Source organism: Vulpes lagopus, chromosome 2 (genome assembly GCF_018345385.1).
Source record: "Vulpes lagopus strain Blue_001 chromosome 2, ASM1834538v1, whole genome shotgun sequence".
NCBI classification, from domain to species: domain Eukaryota; kingdom Metazoa; phylum Chordata; class Mammalia; order Carnivora; family Canidae; genus Vulpes; species Vulpes lagopus.
The window spans coordinates 6597357-6611566 of record NC_054825.1 but is presented as its reverse complement, the minus strand read 5'-3'; positions in this window follow the sequence as shown (position 1 = coordinate 6611566).

Below are 14210 nucleotides of genomic sequence, written 5' to 3'. Positions count from 1 at the left end.
AACTCCTAGGACTTGGTGCTTCTCCGTTCAAGTCCAGCAGGGATGGGGCAGCCTAGAGGAAACCACCACACACACTATTGGTTCCGAATGAGCCACATTCCCGTCTTCAAAACATCCCTGGGCCCAGCAAAAGAGGCGAGCTAGTTGGTTTACGTTGAGATCACGTGCTTACCCAAGAGCCAGTGGGACAGCTACCACCACCACAAGCACGTGGACTGGCATCCCCAGGACTTTGGGTGAGGTTACTGAGAAAAGAGTAAGTGGATCATTGACACAAACCAGACAGATATCCAGGAGACAAAACACAGTGGTTGAGGTCGCAAGCTCTTAGATCTGGTTTTTATCCCAATGATACCACCTTTCCTGCTGCATGTCCTTGAGCAGTTTCTTAACCTCTCAGAAACTCAGATTCCTCAGCTGTCAAGTAGGGATCACGAGAGCATCTACATCACATTGTTTGGGGTTTTGTTTTGTTGGTAAAAGTAAATCAGATAATACACATGAAGGGGTCGGCTCGGCACCTGGGACGCAGAAGTCCTCACCCAAAGTTAGTTGTTATTCACAGCAGTGTTTTGTTTGCTACCAAAACACAGAGGTAGATAATGAGAATGATGTCTAGGATGGGGGTGAGTGGGGTCTGCTCCTGGGCTTGACCAGGTGAAGAACCTGCACTTGCTTACATGAATATCCCTGGCTCCTCCCTTAGTCGCAAAAGTTCTTAAAAATGGAGTTGGTGGGCAAATTTTCCATAAGGATGGAAAAGTTCAGGTTCATGGATGTCCAGTATCAACAAAGCAAAGTGTGCATCTGTGTGCATGTGTGTGGAACTTGTGTGTGAGTTTATGGATGCATGTGTGCACTTAGGTGGGGAATGTGTGTGCGTGTATGTGTGTGCGCATGTAGGGGGGGTTTGGAATACCGATTTGAGCTCCTCAGACTGTTAGGTTTTGGAACCATGCAGGTAAGAGGACATGAAAGGTCGGGGCGGGGGGGGGCGGGGGGGGGCGGGGAGGGGTCTGTGCGGACAAAGGACTATGAGCCCTGGAAACAAGCCACGGTGGGGTTTAAGGCTCAAGCCTGGCCTTTCTCCTGCCAGTGAGCCTGTGCTCTTGCTGTGGCTGAATTTGGTTCAAGAATCAGGAGAAGCCCAGGAGTAAAGCTGTCCCTTAAATCAAAGCACATGGAGGGACCGTGAATGTTGTGTCAGCCTGTGGTGGAAACCCGAGGATGAAAAGGCAAGGGACTAGCAGGCATTCCTTTATTTTCTCTGAAACTCTGGCAGGACCTTGCTGTGCCACGTGGGGAATGAGGTCCACGGGAAAGGAACAACAACCAAAGAAACCCAAAACATTGTGGTTTTGATTTGTATTTTCCTGATGGCAAGTGATGCGAAGCATTTTCTCATATGCTTGTTGGCCATGTCTATGTCTTCTTTGGTGAAATTTCTGTTCATGTCTTTTGCCCATTTCATGATTGGATTGTTTGTTTCTTTGCTGTTGAGTTTGAGAAGTTCTTTGTAGATCTTGGATCCTAGCCCTTTATCTGAAATGTTATTTGCAAATATCTTCTCCCACTCTGTAGGTTGTCTTTTAGTTTTGGTGACTGTTTCTTTTGCTGTGCAGAAGCTTCTTAAGTCCCAATAGTTCATTTTTGCTTTTGTTTCCTTTGCCTTCATAGATGTGTCTTGCAAGAAGTTGCTGTGGCCAAGTTCACAAAGGGTGTTGCCTGTGTTCTCCTCTAGGATTTTGATGGATTCTTGTCTCACATTTAGATCTTTCAACCATTTTGAGTTTATCTTTGTGTGTGGTGTGAGAGAATAGTCTAGTTTCATTCTTCTGCATGTGGCTGTCCTACAGTGAGATACCACCTCACACCAGTGAAAATGGGGAAAATTAACAAGACAGGAAACAACAAATGTTGGAGAGGATGTGGAGAAAGGGGAACCCTCTTGCACTGTTGGTGGGAATGGGACCTGGTGCAGCCACTCTGGAAAACTGTGGGAGGTTCCTCAAAGAGTTAAGAATAGAATTACCCTATGACCCAGCAATTGCACTGCTGGGGATCTACCCCAAAGACACAGATGCAGTGAAACACCGGGACACCTGCACCCCGATGTTCATAGCAGCAATGTCCACAATAGCCAAACTGTGGAAGGAGCCTCGGTGTCCATCGACAGATGAAGGAATAAAGAAGCTGTCGTCTATGTATACGATGGAATATTCCTCAGCCCTCAGAAACGACAAATACCCATCATTTGCTTTTGATGTGGATGGACCTGGAGGGTATTATGCTGAGTGAAGCAAGTCAATCGGAGAAGGACAAACATTATATGGCCTCATTCATTTGAGGAATATAAAAAATAGTGAAAGGGAATAAAGGGGAAAGGAGAGAAAATGAGTGGGAAAAATCAGAGAGGGTGATGGAACATGAGAGACTCCTAACTCTGGGAAATGAACAAAGGGTAGTGGAAGGGGAGGTGGGCAGGGGGATGAGGTGACTGGGTGACGGGCACTGAGGGGAGCACTCAATGGGATGAGCACTGGGTGTTATACCATATGTTGGCAAATCGAACTCCAATAAAAAATATACAAAAATTAAAATTAAATAAATAAAAACCTTTTTAAATGAAAAAAAAAGAAAGAAAAAAAGAAAGAAACCCAAAACAAAACAAAAAAACCCCAAAAGCAAACCACCTCAGAACAAAACAAAACAAACAACAGAAGCCTTGTTGGGGTACGCTACACCTCTTCTGCTCTGTGGAGCAGCCCTGCTTCTCCCCAAGTTCTGGGTCCCTGGAACTCATACCAGGTGTGTGCATGCACGTGTGTGTGTGTGTGTGTGTGTGTGTGTGTGTGTGTGTGAGAGAGAGAGAGAGAGAGAGAGAGAGAGAGAGAGAGAAATCCCTTTGGCCACCCAGCCAGTAGTTTTCCTCTCCTTCCTTGAACAGCCCCTCCAGTGGGCACTAGGCTGCATCGGGTCACCTGCCGGTGGACAATATTTCTTAGGCAGGGACAGAGAATGTACTCAGCCTCATTTGTCTGCAAAGAGGAACAAATCCTGCAAATGTTCTGTCTGGGTTTGTTTCAGTCCATCAGACATTCCACAAGGTGATTTCGATGTCCTCAACATTCTTTCAAAAGTTTTGGTTTTCTAGATAGGCTTCTAATTCAAGCCAGTGTTGAAAATTTAATTAAAAGCCATGAAAAGGAAATGCAGGGAGTCAATCAGGGAGGGTGCTGTTTGCGGGAGTATGTTGTTTTTCTTTTAAAATGGCAGGGTTTCTCTCTGATAGGCAGTTTGAGGATTTGCAGCATGAGGGATTGAAAAGCCGGCTAAAAGATGAAACCGCAAAAAAAAAAAAAAAAAAAAAAAAAGAAATGTGTATTGAGGCCTTCACAGACCTGGCTGATTCACAACCCAGGATGAAAACAGAAGGGTGTAATAAATAATGTGCTTCAGAATGTACGTACTGGGAGGTTCATCACTGGGTATTCATAGTGCTGAAAGCAGGGAGACTATTTAACTTTCTAAATCAGAAGACGACTTAACTTTCTAAATCAGGAGACGATTTAACTTTCTAAATCAGGGGAACGGTTAAAGCATGTACTTTCACAGTCTGGACTTTAGTGTAAGTGATTAAAAATCATATTTGAAAAATAGGTAATGACAGGCAAGTACCTGTGACCCAGTGCCCGGTTTTAAAAAAGAAGGTTCAAAACTCTAGGTACTTGTACCATCACGATATACAGAGTATGTTACAATATACATAGAAAAGACCAGAAGGCAATCTTCCCACGTGATCACAATGATAGTGAAAGGTATCTGTTCATGCTGGGGGTGAGATTGGTGTATTTTACGTTCTTCTTGAGATTTTCTTTACCAACCTTTTGTAAGTGGGTGTCATCAGCCCACAGACCTTTGGAGGTTGATGAGGTCACTCAGGACAAGACAACAGGAGGGCAAAGGAGGACCCCAAGGGCCTGAACATTTAAGAAGCAAAGAAAGAGGTATGGCAGGGAATGAGCTAGAGGACTATCAGAGAGGCAGGCACAGGAGCAGAGGAGCTTGGCGCTCACACACACACACACACACACACACACACGCATCCCACATCTATGTATATGTCACATACATAATGTGATGTAAAGATTACGTATATCTATCACATTCATAATCAGGAAGCAGTTTTGAAGATGTTCAGAACCACAGGAAGTAAGAGGCATCGGGCCACAAGTCTACATGGCTCGTGGATGAAGAGCCTGACCGGTGACCTCAAGAACCCTCAAGGGGCTGCAGGAACATGAAAAGATCCAGGCTTCCCTGGACTAAGAACTCTTCCCTTCACTTGTCCCCTCGCTGATGATCGCAGACTCTTGCCTTCCTTCCCTTCCCATCCAGCCTTCTTGAGTTTCCTACACGAGCCATTTCTGGGCGCCGGCTTTCCTTGTCCTTCACGGTAAGCTGACCTCCACTCCTCAGCTCCATGGACGGTGTTTGCCTTCAGACAAGTGGTGTCCTCCTGATGGATGAATCTTCATCTGTCCCAGTCAGTGTGGGCTGCCATCACAAGCACCGCAGCCTGCGGGGCCTGAGCAACAGATGGCAATTTTCTCACAGTTCTGGAGGCTGGAAGTTCAAGATCAGGGTGCTGGTGGGTTCATGCCTTCTGGGGCCTCTCATCTTGGCTCATAGACAGCCACCTTCTCCCTGCATTGTCACATGGCCTTTCCCCTGTGTGTGCATACACTCCTGGGGTTTCCTCCTCCTGTAAGGACACCAGGCTGCACCCTAAGACCTCCTTGAATACCCTATCTCTGAATATAGTCACACTGGGGGTCAGGGCTTGGATGGATGGATTTTGGAGGGACACAATGCAGTCCATAACATCATCCTGCCTATACTGATGGACCCACACCCACCTTCCTCCACTTGGAGTCCAGGCACTATACTCTTCTGCTTCTATGCCTACCTCTGGTGTTTCTTCTCTAGCTCATTCCATATTATACTTTTTTATTTATTTCTTTTTTTAAAAAAAGATTTTATTTTTAAGTAACCTCTACACCCAACATGGGGTTCAAACTTGCAACCCTGAGATCGAGAGTCATACACTCCATTGACTGAGCCAGCCAGGCACCCATTTTTATTTGCTTCTTAAGAGTTCAGGCTCCTGGGGGCCTCCTGAGCCCTCTGTTGTCGTGTCCTGAGTGACCCCATCAATCTCCAGAGATCTGTGTGAAGATGAAGCCCAGATCTCCACTGCTCAGCTTCAACCCCTCTCCCCAGCTCCTGTCACATTCCTTATTACCTGAACCCCTCATTCTCAACTGGGGGCCTTTCTGCTTCCCAGGGGACATATGACAAAGTCTGGAGATGCTTTTGGGCATCACAACTGGGATGGGGGTTCTACTGGCGTCTACTGCTTATTGCCAAACATCTTTCAACACACAGGACAGAGTTACTCAGCCCCCAAAGTCAGTAGTGCTGAGGTTGAGAAACACGGGCTATGCTGTGGCTCAAAGTGTCCTCATTCCCTCTGTTTTCTGAGCAAGAGCCTTCTTTCCTTCTGTACCTCTCACACTAAGGTCATCCAAGTGAGTTCCCAGCCCCCATGTCCTCTTCATTCCATTGCCTCAGCTGAAGGCTCCTTTAGGTTTCCTGCTGCTGGCCACCCTCCACTCCTGACCACAGATCGTACTACTGTCAGAGCTGCCTCTGCATTACAGATCTGATCGTTTTGCTCCTCCCAATTTCAACCCTTCAGGATGTCATTTCTGCTAACATCACACCATGTGCTCTGGAACGATGAGCCAATATCACACCTGGACGTGCCAAGGACCTTATGACTCTGTTTCCATGCATGCCATCTCTTGGGCCTTCTCTCCCACCCTTTTATCTGACAAGCTCTAATTAATCTTAAAGGCACAGTTCAAATGTCACTTCCTCCTGGAGCCTTTCTCAACTGACCCAGGAGGAGTTAGCTGGTCCATCCTTCTGGCTGTCACAGCCCTTGTTCCCCTCTCAGTTCTAGACATAAACATAATTGTCCATCTTCTTGTTCAACCTGGACACTAGAAGCTCCTGAAAGCCAAGACCAACTTTGAAACCCAACAGAGGTGTTCAGCATATAACAGACATGTAAAGAAGGCTTGTTGAAGAAATGTATGCCTACGTGTGCCCAGGGGGCTGATTCAGGGCATGAGTGTATGTGTGCACTTATTTATGCAGATGCAAAGCATCCAGGTAAAAAATTGGATAATCCAGAGGCACATACAAACATTTGGGTGGCTACACATATAATGATGCTGAGTCTTGAAAGCACAGGTGAAGGCAGCAAGTTCTTTGGGCTCAGGACTCCTTCCTCTCTTCACACTGTTTTTCTTCTTCTGAAAAAAGAATTTATTTTTGATTTTCAAAATGCATAAAAGGGTACACTAGAAAGAAAAATCATCACAATCTCACACTTGATATGGGAAGTAAAAAGTGAGTGTTCTTGCTTCTCCCATCCCTCTCAATTCACCCCTTATAATAGTTTGGAGCACAACCTTTTAGTTATTTTTCTTAAAGGATATGATTGTCTAGACATGCACATTTAAAAAAAACAAAATGTGATTATGCTATATGTATTGTTCTGCAAATAGCTTTAATCCCTTAAAAACATCATTTTGGGGTGCCTGGGCGGGTCAGTCAGTTAAGCGATCAACTCTTGGTTTTGACTCGGGCTATGATCTCAGAGTCTTAGGATCTAGCCTCACACCAGGCCCCATGCTGAGCAAAGTCTGCTTGACATTCTCTCCCTCCCTCTCCTTTTGCTCTTCCCATTTGCATTCTTTCTAAGTAAAATGAATAAAATCTTTTAAAAGATGTATATATATCATTTTCCCAGGTGGTACCTATATAGTTCTTCTTCATTCTTTTTCTTTTTTTAAAGATTTTTTTTTCATTTTTTTAAGAAGATTTTATTTATTTATTCATGAGTGACACAGCGGGAGAGAGAGGCAGAGACACAGGCAGAGGAGAAGCAGGCTCCCTGCAGGGATCCTGATGTGGGACTCAATCCCAGGAGCCCGAGATCACAACTTGAGCCAAAGGCAGACACTCAACCACTGAGCCACCCAGGCACCCCTAAAGACTTATTTATATATGATAGAGAGACAGAGAGAGAGAGAGTGTTTGAGCAGGTGGAGGGGCAGAAGGAGAAGGAGAGAGAAAACCTCAAGCAGACTTCCCTCTGAGGGCAGAGCCCAATGGAGAGCACCATCCCTGGGCCCTGAGATCATACCCGAGCCAATATCAAGAGTGGGATGCTTAACCAACTTTTCTTGGACAAACTTTTGCATTAAATAACATATTCATGACGAATGCTATTAAATTATTTTGCGGGAACTGCAAATGGTGCCAAAATGCATTGTCACTTTCAAAAAATGCCTTGCAACTGAAAATAAAGCCTTGTCCCATCCACCATCCCCAGACTTTTGTTCAAGCCTGTGAGCTACCTGTTGGAGATTACTATGATATTTTTGCACTTATCAACTAAGTTTACAAAAACTTGAAAAAAGAAATGTTCTTCAGAGAGCCTGTTCAAGGGGAGGCTAGCCTCCTTTCACTCATTCTCAGCTCAAGAAACCTAAGTGTAAGTATAATTCTGTTTTCAATGCCCTATAGAAAAAAGGTCATTTCAATGCATTTGAAGAGATTTGGTGGATGGCCTTCTAAATTGTTCGGGAATTTCTGAGTGATGAGTCCCTGGCATAGGCAAATGCTACAAGTAAATTATCAAACAAGCAAGAAATGCTTAGAATCATCTTCCTCCAGGTTATTTGTTTATAAACAATTAGATTCAGCAGAAGTATAGAAATATATTTTTGTTCTCTTCTATTGAATGCGACAATAACGGTTGGTGGGATAGAGAAGTCCTTGCTTCATATAAAAAATAACAGAAGCTCAGTGTACCACAGCAATATGTTTTTCTTAACCCAATTCCTAGAATTTTTATTGTTTATGATAAAAATATACTACTCTCAGTTCATTTATAAAGCCTAACTTTTATAAAGGCTAACCAGTGGCCATGAGAAAAATAGCACAATTTCAAGACTGAATTTCTTTTGTTGATGATATGTAGATGTTATTGAATGCCAGAGACCAAAAATGGCCTATTAGCTGACCAAATCCACATGGCACATACAACTGAGCTAGGAAATATCAATGGGATTTGGATTATGTGGTTGAATCTAAAGGATCTTCCAGGCCAATCTCTTCCTCCTGCCTTGGTAATCTCCTTAAACTACAGGGATAATTTAAGCAACATGCTTTTGATGATGAGTAGTCTGAAAACGAAGTAACTATAAGTTACAATCTCTCTATTAGAAATAAGACTGAGCAGGGGCAGGCTGTCTTTGAGACATCAGATGATGAAATGAGATCTTTCCTGATCCCAACAGTGTATATATATATATATTTAGAGCTTATTTAGCACTAGAAGGACTCTTAGGGATCACCTGGTCCCACTCCAATGCCTGACTTTACTGATGGGAAATCTGGGGGCCCATGTGGCGGACTCAGGAGGTCACTTGGCTGCTCAGAGATAGAAATGAGGCTTGATGTGAGTTCTCCTGAGGCAGGTTCATTAGAGGGAAGAATTGGAAATTGGCAGAGAAATTGGAAGTGTAGGGGACCACAAAGAGGAGGAGCTCCAAAATCTGAGTACAGACTATGTCTAAATCTTGGCTGGTTGCTAAACTATGCAAGATGCCCTTTCAACACTTGGGTGCAAGGGTATCAGGCACTGTTATATCTTATGCACACTGTCGCTCATTTACTAGCTCACCTTGTGGATGGGGTGGGCAGCAGCCAGATCCACAGCTCTGTTAGCTCCTGTTAGGTCCCTTCAGCTTCTCCAACTCCTGGTCCAAGCTCATTCTGAGATGCAGAAGCAGCAAACAGTCATAAACTGACCAACAAGCTCCCCAAATTACACAAAGTCAGATCCCTTAGATAAATTGCATATTCTCTATCACTCCTAGTAGTTCTTATTGTTGTTTTTAAAATCACACCCTGACAGATACACCATTCAAAAGAAAAGAATAAGAAAGCTGGAATGACTATATTAACATTAGATGAAATAAACAAGTCAAAGAGAATCACTAGAGACCAAGATGGATAATTCATAATGGCAACAGGGTTATTACAGCAGGATGATTCAGCAATTATAAATGTGGTCCCATATAATAACAGGGTTATGAAGTAACCTGGCAAAACTAAAAGGAGAAATAAGCTACTCCAAAATTAGAGTTGGAGATTTCCGTACTCCCATTTAAGTATTGATTTAAAAAAAACAGTAAAGATATGAAAGACTTCACCAATACTATTAACCAACTGGACCTAGTTGACATTTATTCCATCAAATAAGAGTGGAATGTACATTTTTTTTCAAGGACACATGGAACATTTACAAAGATAAACCATACACTGGGCCATAGAACAAGTCTCAATAAAGATTATTAAAGATTGAAACAATACATATTATGTTTTTCTTTGTATTATGTATCACAACAGAATTAAATTAGCAATCAATAGCAGGATGATCTCTGGGGTATCTCCCAAATATTTAGAAATTAAACAAACACTTCTAAATAACCCACGGGTCTGGGAAACAATTTCAAGAGAAATTAGAAAACATTTTAACTGGGTAAAAATGAAAACACCCCTTTTAAAATTAGTGAGATGCAGTTAAATCAGTGCTTAAAGGAATATAAACACCGTTAGATGCTTATCTTAGAAAAGTGAAATGTTCTTAAATCAGTTATCTATATTTCCACTTTAAAAAGCTAGAAATAGATGAGCAAATTAAACCCAAAGTAAGTAGAAAGTGGGAAATAATGAAGAGTGAAAATCGATGAAACTGAAAACAAAAAACACAGACAAAATAATTAAAACCAAAAGTTTGTTTTTTGAAAATATCAATAAATTTAATAAGCCTCTACCTAAACTGATCAAGAAAGAAGACTAAATGTACTGATATCATGCTGAGTGAGAGAAGAGGCAACACTAATGATTCTATAGGAAATCTATTAGAAAGCAATAGGGAATTATTATGAATGACTTTACCTCAATGAATGTGACAATTTAGATGAAGTACAAATTCCTCGAAAGACAGATTACCAACACAAACTCAAGAAGAAATAAAAACATGAATAAAGAAATTAAATTCTTAATTGAAATCAGTCCTGCAAATAAGATTCTAGACATTCATGACTTTACTGGTAAAGTCTACCAAACATTTAAGGAAGAAATAACACCAGTCCTACAGAAAGCCTTTCTGAAAATACAGGATGATGAACCACTTCCAATTATTATTCCAAGTTATTTTATGAGGCCAGAATTACCCTGACATCAATGCCAGACAAAAACATTGGAGGGAAAAAGAACATATGAGCCAATATTATGCACGAACTTATAAGCAAAATCCTTAACAAATACTAGAAAATCCAATCCAGTAACAAACAAACAAACAAACCAACCTACACATACAGGTTGTTGTGTTGCAACCAATGTTGAAGGAATGCAGGAATGCAACATTGGTTTATCATTAGAAAATTAGTCACTATAAATCATGATATTAATACTGTAAGAAGGTCATATGATCATCTCAATAGAGGCAGAAAAAGCATTTGATAAAATTCAATTCCTGAAAACTCTGCATACCAGCAAGACAATGAAACTTCCTCAAACTGATAAAGAAAATTTATGAAAAACCGACAGCTAATATCATATCTCATGATAAAATAAACACCTCCCTCTGAGATCAGGAAGGTCAAAGGATGTCTACTTTTACCACTTCTAGTCAACATTATACTGAAAAAGTCAGGTACACACACACACCCACACACAGATTGGAAAGGAAGAAGTAAAACCATCTTTACTCTCAGAACACATGATTGTGTATATAGAAAATGATTCTGAAGGAATATCCAAAAAGATAATGGGGCAAATCACTGATTTTAGTAAGATCCCTATATAAAGGTTCAGTATAAGAGCCAATGACATTTGTATGCACTAGTAATGAACAATAGGAAATGCAATTTTAAAATATCATTTGCAGTGGTATAAAAATTATAAAGTATTTAGGGATAAATTTAACAAAACATGTGCAAGACCTGTGCACTACAAAATATTTAAACACACAAAGTCATGATGTAACATGTGCATTGATTGGAAGGTTCAGGATTGTGAAGACCCCAGTGTTCCCCAAATTGATCTACAAATTCAACAAAATTCTGATCAAAATCTTAGCAGATCTTTTTTGTAGAAACTGAGAAGCTGAGTCCCAAATCTATATGGAAATTCAAAGGACCTAGAATAGCCAACATTATAATTAAAAAAAGTCAGAGGATACACAGTCCCTAATCTCTGTAGTATAAAGTCATAGTAATCAAGACAGTATGGTATTGGCATAAAGATAGACAGACCAAGACTTCTATTTATAAGGTTAATTGTTTTTGCATAAAGGGACCACATAATTCAATGTGAACTTTTGGTCCTTTCAATACCTGATGCTAAAACAACTGGATAGTCCAATAGAAAAAAATTAATCTCAGTTCTTCTCTCTCACCATAAATAAAAAATAATATAAAATAGGTCTTAGACTTAACTGAGTTTAAAACTATAAAACTTTTGTAAGTTAACATCAGAGAAAAATTCTCTGAACTTTGGTAGAAAAAAACAAGATTTCTTGAAAGGAAAAAAAAACCTGAAAGAAAGAAACCCTTTTACTCTTCATCAAAATTAAGAAAATGGAAAGTAAGCCACAGTCTGGGAAGACATATTTGTAAAACACATATCTGACCGGGGAGTGGTGTTCAGGATATATAAAGACCTCTTACAACTCAATAAATAAAAAATAAAAAGACAACCTAACTTACTTTAAAAGAGAACAAAAGATCTGATCAGATGGTTCACCAAAGGAGATCTACGAGTGGCCAATAAGCAAATGAAAAGATGCTCAGGGAAGCAAATGAAAACGACAATGAGATATCACTGATCGAGCACTTGAATGGCAAAACAACACCTGACAATACCAAGTATTAGAAAAAACACAGAGCAAGTGGAACTTTCATGTATCACTGGCAAAAATAGAAAAGGATATAACCACTTTGGAAAACAGGCAGTTTCACTGACGTTGAACATAGACTTGACAAATTACTCTAGTGATAGCACTTCTGGATATCTACTCAAGAGAAATGAAATATGTCTACACAAAGACTTGTACATGAATGTCCGTAGCAGTGTTATTCACTAGCCCCCAAAACAGAGACACCCCAACTCTCTATCATATGGTTAAACACATTGCAGCTTAGCCATTCAATGGAATATTACTCCGCAGTGAAAAGGAAGAAGCTACTGATATAAAAACAACGTGAATAAATCTCGAAAGCCTGCAAAATGAAAGAAGCCAGGGAAGACACAGAAGCCCACAGGCTCTACAATCCTAGGCGATGGGCTGCAGCAGAGCCCAGGGAATGTTTGGAGGGATGAAATGCTCCGTGTCGTGACTGTGGTGGAGCTTACGTGACTGTGTACGTTTGCCCAAACTCATCTAACCTTGCGTTTGACGTGAGCAAATTGTAAATCATACTCTCCTGATGTGTCCAGAAAAGGCAAGAGTGATTTCCAAACCAATAGAGACTTTAAGCAAGACATTTGCCACAAATGACACGTTCTCCTCCCTTGTGGTACATACACAGTTCATCACTTGGGAAGTGATCAGCTGATTCTTGCTTAAGACAAGCGACATTAGTCAGAGGCTATTAATCCTGCTGTTCCAGGGGCATCAGGGGGCTTTTCCTGTGGATCGCCCGCAGCCCTGTGAAGCCGTGGTGGCTCTCTTTTCCCTTTCTCCTCCAACGGTTGCAAACCTCCAAGACCTTGGCTTACAATGAGCTGTACACCCACATTCCTCTCCTCTTGTCTACAATACCTGCAGGCAGGACCAACCGATGAGACTATTTTATTTTAGCAGCTTACTAAGGGGTGTTCGAACTTCCCCGGTACCTGATTTCACTGCCAAGTCCGCCTTGTCTGCTCCAAATCCCTAATGCTTCCATTTCCACTTACTCCTTCCCTTTTCTTCCCTGAAAGGCAACGAAGCAAAGCTCATAACCATCTTCTGTAAAATAACCTTTCATACCCTTGAGGAGAATCATTCAATCACACTCCAACCTCACACGCTGAGACAAGGACTCCTCATGGTTCACGCCTCTCATGTTCCCTATAATCTCCCCAGAGAAGGGCCTCCTGGGCCTCTGGCCGAGAGCACGCTGCGGGACAAGTCACTGTCTTCCAGGAGCCTAGGATCTTGTGCTCCAGGAAGTGGGGAGCGGGTTCTGATACTCGTTCATTGCGTGACCTTGCAGCAAGTGGCCTCTCTGAGGCTTGGTCTCCTCATCCGGTTATTGGTTGTCATAGTATCTATGAGAAGCCCCGACCAAGAGCATCTGGCCACTAATGCGCCGCCTCCACTCTTGCTCTCCAACCCAGAAACTTGCTAACTCCCCTGGTCCCTTGGAAAGTGTCCCTTGGAAAGTGTTATGACTGAGCTCTACTTATCTAGGTGATTAAGATATTGCTTAGACACTGTATTTTTGAAAATTAATGAAGCAAGATAATAATACCTAGTATTGATATAGTCTTTTATTCTGTTATCTTAATTATGCTTTATGAAGCTACTATAAAACTGTTTAGTAAGATTACTGCAAATTAATTAATATTTATTGTACTCTTGGAAGCAAAGTAGAGCCTTTACATTAATCAGGTACAGTGAACTAAAGAAAATTCTTCCTGAATTTGCAGGATCCTGTGCCATGGATGCTGTTGATCTGCAGCTAAATTAACCCTTCATTTGCAGCCAGCGCTGCTGAAATCATCAGGGACCCCTTGTATGAGAGCTGGTGTGAACTCGCAGCTAAGAAGGAAGAAGTCATTGAGGACGTCTCGCCCACTGCAAAGCACAGGGCTCCAGAAAATGCCTGTAGAAGGACAAGAGCTGTCCTATTTCCCTTTGTCCCCTTACTTGGCTTCCACTCTTATCACTAACTGTCTGATTTTGTTGTCCCTCATGAGCATATATCTGTTCTTTCAGGGAGAGGGGCTGGAGGGGGCATCGGAGGCAGGGAGGGAGGGAAAGAGTGCAAGCACTGGGCAAAATGCAGCATCCG